Raw genomic sequence first — 7,155 nt, forward strand, 5'->3', positions numbered from 1 at the left:
AACTCAAAGATCTTCAACTTTTGCTGAATAGAGTTAATCAAGCAGGACTGAAGATGAGTTTAAATATTAACTGAAATACTAAATTCGTGGTATTATTCAGCTGTGAACAACACCTTGATGCAGGTCTGTATATCCGTAATCATCAAGTAGAAACATTTACTTCCTTCAAGTAATCGGGCTGCTACATCATCAACCAGCTGGATCCTGAGAAAGAGGTGAACAAAGAATAGAGATAGCTATATCAAATATTACATTTATAAGTATAATTTACTAAAAGGTTTTTTCCTAATAATCTTTTGATACATCCTAGTCTTTTCTGAATCCTGAAACTTGCGTCATCGGATTGAATATTCACGGAAAAATGGAGGTTTCAATTTTTCTTGATGAGAAAAAAGTAAAACATTTGATTGTAGCCTGCTCCATCTGATTAAATATAGACGAAACACACGGGTAATTTATTTTAATAAGGCAAGGAAAGTTGGTTTGTTGTCAGAGAAGAATAAAAATGGCGGATTCATTTTGCGTGATGAGAAATATTAAAAGAATGTGAAAAGTGTCAATTAATGAATATTTAATAGTGAAAATAGCTTTTATATAAAGAGAAATTCATAAAAAATCGGTATTACCGGTTATCGTGTTAGTTTATTTTTAGTGAACGAAAAGTCGCGACGTTTCATAAAAAGCTATACCGTTACTGTGAATAACGCGCATTTGTCATTTTCCTGTTTTTCTTCACCCTTGTTTGTTGGCCGAGATTCACTTGACTTCTAAACGAGTCTTAATATCAAGTAATCTTATTTGAAAAAATTATTGTAGACAAAATATTGTTGTAGCTGAACACACTTGTTTATGTTAGAAGTATAAAAGTACTTTGTTAAATTCCCAGTAAACAAAGATTTATTGACGCCCATATACTCGTTTGTATATGTTTGCGTATGGGCCCCGTAAACACGGGCCATCAAATTTCCACTATAATTGACATTGTGAGTATAACATACTCCAGGAATTCGAGCGACATTAGAATAAGATTTCCAGCAATCTGACATTATTATTGTTCGTGGTAGTATAGATGCCACCACAGAATCTTTTTTTTTTGTTTCTGCCGGCGTATAGAAAACAATGTCTATTCTTCCAATATATGCCTCCGAAAACCTATTGTTCCGGAAGAATCCCTTACACGCCGCCACACGCATGGTATATTTCCAATAGTGTGTGATTTCGGTGTAATTGTATTTGTATTTCGGTGTGATATACCGATTGGGGTCTCCCCCAATCGGTATATCACACAGTTTCTCTCCGGGCATGGTGCCTTTCGGGCGAATTTGGCTAGGTTTAGTTTGCTGGATTCGAGTCAGTGCCCGGATTGTGGAACTGATGATACACTGGATCACATCCTCTACGTCTGTCCCGCTGGCAGAAGTGGCCGCGCTGCCGATGTATGATAGCCCGTGCGACCGGGGGTCCCCGATTGTGACTTGGTAATCCGCGCGAGACTCCATGATGGAACCGGGTGGGAGTGCGGGGTTTGTCTCCGGCTCCTGCGCGGACCAGAATGAGGTTACGTTCCTCTTGTTAGGTGATCTAATTTGGTTGACTTATTGGGTGTAGGTCTGAATTTCTATGTTGACATGGTAGCGAGGCTAGGGTAACTCTGGCCATGTTAGAGAATCAGCTGTTAGTTAGGTCTGGGTGGAAAAGGAGAGCAGAAATTTCCCCGTTCTCCTCGAGTTCACAGGGCCAAGGTTCGACATGGATGCAGGGACATCCATCCGGGAAGTTAGAGGCGACCCGTTGGTCCAGGAATTCAAGATGGCACAAGCCAGACCTTGCAGTTCTCTCGCGATTTTGATTGCATCGCAGCAAAGCTTAGATAATCTTCTTGATTTTGTTGAGAGTCCCTGCAGCATCAGTACAGGAGCGCAGAGCAGAACTCCCCTAACATGTCGTAGACGTGTTAGGGGAGTTGTTTCTGCTTTGGCAGACGATTTTGAAAAGTTGACCTCCAAGCCCACGACGGTCAAGGTAGTTCAGGTTCCTGCACCTGCTCCCAAACGCGTTACGCTGATGTTGTGCGGGGCAAGCACGAGGCTAGTCAAACCTTGAAGCAGCCCGAGATGTTATTTGTGAGTAAGGTTGAGGGGTCTACTAAAACTAGAAGACAACTAAAGGAGGATTTTCAGGTTGCTCTTTGTAGTAACCAGGAAAAACTCAAGATTAGAGAAATTAAAGAGACCAGCAAGGGTCTGGTAGTGGTTGCAAATGACAAAGAGACTGTCTGTCATCTCGAAGTCTCCGGAGGCAAAGAAGCTTGAGGTTAAGGTCAACCTAAAGCGTAAATGTAGGCCCCGGGTCATTGTCTACGACATTGACCGAAGGCTATCCGATGAGGAAGTTCTGTCTGTCGTCTGGGAGCAGAACACCAAAATGGATGAGGCCAAATTCAAGAAAGAGTGTAGGCTACTCTTCAAGACTGGTAAGCGTGATGCCCAGCAGTATCACAGTGTTTTTGAACTTGGTGTTAGTTTCTTTAAGATGTTTGTGTCTGAGGGTAGGTTGTATGTCGATGTAACATCCTGTAGGGTTAAGGAGTACGTGGATGTATAAAGGTACTTCAAGTGCTGTCGTTTTGGCCACAGAGCCAAATTCTGTAAGTATGCGTCTGTCTGCACTCATTGGGTGGCAAGGAAGGTCACAAATGTGATGATTGTCCACAGAAAGTCGAGCCTCCATCTTGCATCAACTGTAAACAGTTGCACAAAGTGTGCAAACATTCGGTCAACAGTAAGGACTGTGGCTGTTACTTACATGCGGTAGAATTGTATTTCAATTCCTTGGATAGTTAGTATTCTTCTTTGAAGCTTGATATGGAAAAGGGCTAATGACCACCAAAGTAGTCAATGTCCCTAAAATTTCAAAAAAAAAATATTGATGATGATGATGGTAATGATAACAATAATGACGACAATGATGACAGTAATAAAATAACAATAATAATAAGAATTGTGCTTTATTTAACGCCACACATATTAGAAGTGATGTTATTCTTGAATGTGCTAATTGCTCGTATGTATGTATTATTATGTCATGCAGTTTGTTTTACATTCTTTAATACATAGAGTTTTAAACAAAAATATCCAAGCTTAATTAAAAAAGAAAAAGTCCTTAAAATTAAATTAACTAAAATTTTCATTATTATTTTTTTTAATTTTAGAATTAAAATATATACTTTTAAACATTTACTTGTGCTTACTTTTGCCATTTGTGATAGTGTACTAGAATCTACAAGGTCTTCTTCACCGTAATCAGTATTGCAAAGTAAATCTGCAACTGCTATTTTCTTTTTTCTGTAAAAAGTACGTATTAATTTTATTCTGTTAATTAAATTAAAAGAATGGTAAAATCTCTGTTTTAAATTAGGGTTGGCTATGATGAGAATTTCAACTGCAGAGTTGAAGAAGTCAATAAAACACCATTTCCACTAGGAAAAGGGTTACATTAATCAGTTACATTATGTGATGTCCCAGTATTTTTATTATTATTGTTGTTTTCCATATAACAACGTGGATAACTTCAATTCACTTTGAAGAAAAATTCCTATTGAAGTACAATAAGAATTAGAAATTCTTTTTATGAAAGTAATTGTGTTCATGTGTTAAAGCCACTACCTATGATGAATAGAGTGAAGGTGTGTCATTTATAGGGATGAATATTACCCCTGGCAAAACCAAATTTTGGTTTAATTCTTTCGGTTTTCTAATTAATTTGCATATCCTCACAAGCTGTCTAGGTACTTTGGTGTGTTCAGTTTCATACCTTGGGCAGACATATAAGACATGGTGCACATCATCAATGATCTTATACTGCAGACACAAGCCTGTATTAATCAAACCAAATTTGGTCAACCTATCTCGTAAAGCACCATGTCTAGAAAGAAACAATGTAATATACTGCTTGCGGGAAATCCACAAACAACCTGCATATTTCTCATGTCAGGAAAAATTCCATGCATGTAATGGCCGACCATCGAGTGAGTTAGTCCACGTGACCTGCCGTAAATGGAAACCTTAGTTGTCTATTTCTTATGCCTCCAGAGGTAAGTTGGCCTATCTTCTTGGCATCATAACGTAACTGGCGTTCAGTTACAAGGATATCAGTGGACTTAATACAAGAAATAATAAGGATTACCTCTCAAGAGACAATCCTAAAGGCACCAGTCATAAATAACAAAAGGCCATCTTGACCCCTAGGAGAAGTCACCCACCATGTGATGGGTCCGACCACCATGCCACCCCCTTCGTATCAACCCCTTAGGGGCTTTACCAGAGGTCATCTTCAATAATCTCATTACATATTTCAGCCTTAACGCTGTCAAGATGCCACAAGTGGCATTCACATCGGTGTACATCACCTAACATGGACACTAACCCTAAACTGATACCATTTATCAGTCTCAAACGAGACCACACCGATTGAGCTGCACGACCGAGAGGAGAGTGAGCCCAACACATAACTAGATACACATGAAACTACAATAATAAAACGCTAATCAAAACAATAAAGTAATAAATCAAAAGACATAAAACCTACAATTAGAAGACACTAATTAAAAAACAAGAACAATCAAACATTCAAGGCAACAATAACACAACTAATCACAAAATAATAAACAACAAAACACAATAACAAAACTAACTAAACCCTAACAAGAAGATAAGTAGCCAAACAAAGTAATAAAACTACAACAAAATAACAAAACTAAAAAAAATGTTTAGACAAGTGAACACCTACAAAAATATCAAAACACATAATAATAAACAATGAAACACAATAACAAAACCAACTAAATCCTAACAAGAAAAGTAGCCAATCAAAGTGATAAAAACTACAACAAAATAACAATACTATAAAAGTATTCGTACAGGAGAACAACACCCACAAAAATATCAAAACTAGGAAAAATTATGAAGCAAGAAGCAGGGACAGCAACAGAGACAACACAACTGGAACAACACGAGCAGCACAATAACACACACTAACAAAAACAAAAACATAAAAACCTAACGAATCACAAGTATGAACAAAACATAAACGTAAAAGAACTTTGAACTGCCTGTACAGTCATCTAGATCTACGTATCAGTCTTGTTACACAACACCTCGTGTGCACGCCTGTATGTAACCCATTCCATTTATTTGTTATATTATTATATTTACAAATTTATCATATTTAACGTCAATGAAGGACTATCTTCAGATATACAATTATTATTAGTTATTACTTATACAGTTTTCCAAAAAAGAATTAATCACATAGTGACTGCTAGTATCATCTTCAGAGCTCTTTTATCAAAGTAATATTTTCCTCCTTAAAATATTTAAAATTAAAAGTTAAAAATTAAATAAAAGTTAAAATTAAACACACACACATACACACACACACACACATCAATAAAGTACGGGTACCCTTAAATAATTTTTCAACAACATAAAGTATGAAATTCTCAAAAAACTCAAAGCAACATATTTTTCGGTATGAGAACACCATAACCTCAAGCCCCCAGTAGGCCTTAATTCAAATGTAGTTATCCTAAAATCATTAGTTATACAGTAATAAAAAATATTAAAAATGTAGTTTAGAATAATTGTAAAAATATATTTAATTAGCTTTGTTATTTGAAATGTAGTTCTAACTTTGTAAAATGTACAGTGACTCATTATCCTTTGCAGGAAGAGGCCATTGTTCTTTTGTATGATGTCAATAAAGCTTTATTATTATTATTATTACTTGGGTATTGATAAGCTGGTAGTTCTTTAAACAGTTAGTCTTGTTCATTTTATATTGGATATAATGAATTCAGCTTAAAATGAAATTGAATTATAACTGAAAATTAAAAACATTAAAAAATGTAATTGTTGATAATAATTGATTAGGATTAGCCAGTGCTAGAAATAATGTTATTGTTTAAGCAATACCATAAATGCTGTTTCTGGAGACTATGGACGTCTCTGAATGATGATGGTTGAGAAGGTAATCCCCATGCTTTTCTTATTTTTCAAAATTTTTAGGTAGTGTGTAAAATAAATTTACAATGAAGTTATTACTTCAAAATAGTATGTACAAAGATCACCTGTCTTAGTGGTGACTCGGTGAGTGAGGAATTACATTCGCTGCTCTCCTCAACATTTGTGGTGATTACCATTTTGATTGAATGAGTTTTTTAAAAGTCATTACAAATACATCATTCTGCCTAATAGCTATGTTACACTATTATTATTATAATATAGTTATTAGGTATTACCTAATAACAGTGTAATAGGGTGTAATAGTAAAATTTCATAAAAAAGAGAAAATATGTTTGATCATAACTTCTTTACAAATAGACAAAATGCATTACATAACATTATGTCAAATTGAAACAGGATCTTGTTCGTTCAATCTGCAATTTGTATTGTATTAGAGTTTAATCGATTTTTATTTCCTTGTAAGGGAAGTATTGTGATCGCAAAAAATTTTGGTTTTCAGATTTCAATAGAAATATCCATTTTGACTAGTTTCAGTGTGATGTCTGTAATATGTATGTATCTCGCTTAACTAAAAACGATAACCATAGAATGTTGAAATTTTGGATTTAGGACTATTGTAACATCTAGTTGTGCACCTCTCCTTTTGATTGCAATCAACTGAACGAAAAGTCCAAAATCCAAATGAAAATAGGATTTTGGACTTTTTCTTAACTGCAGTAATAAGCCCTAATTGAGAGATTTTCAATGATATATCATAAGTGGTACTTATTTTCATTGGTTCCAGAGTTATAGCCAAAAAAATAATATTTAATTAACGAAATATTTGGATCAAGGGGAAAACACATTGGTTAGAATCAAATTTAATCTCCTTTTTTTAACTTTTTTTTAAATTTAAATATATTGATTTATTAATAATTATTAACCTCCAATTGTAAAAAAATCTTACGATAAATAATTCTTCAATAATAATAAAAAAAAAAATGAAAAAATATCATTAGTTTTTAATGGAATAAAATTTTATGTACATTTCATTTTAAAAAAGTGGGTATATACAATTTAATAGGCGTATAAGGAAGTCATGTGGATGACTTCAAATTTTTTTGTTGTGGTTATTGTATATTTTGTTAAAATT

This window comes from Lycorma delicatula, chromosome 8 (assembly GCF_047948215.1).
Source record: "Lycorma delicatula isolate Av1 chromosome 8, ASM4794821v1, whole genome shotgun sequence".
Taxonomy (NCBI): Eukaryota; Metazoa; Arthropoda; class Insecta; order Hemiptera; family Fulgoridae; genus Lycorma; species Lycorma delicatula.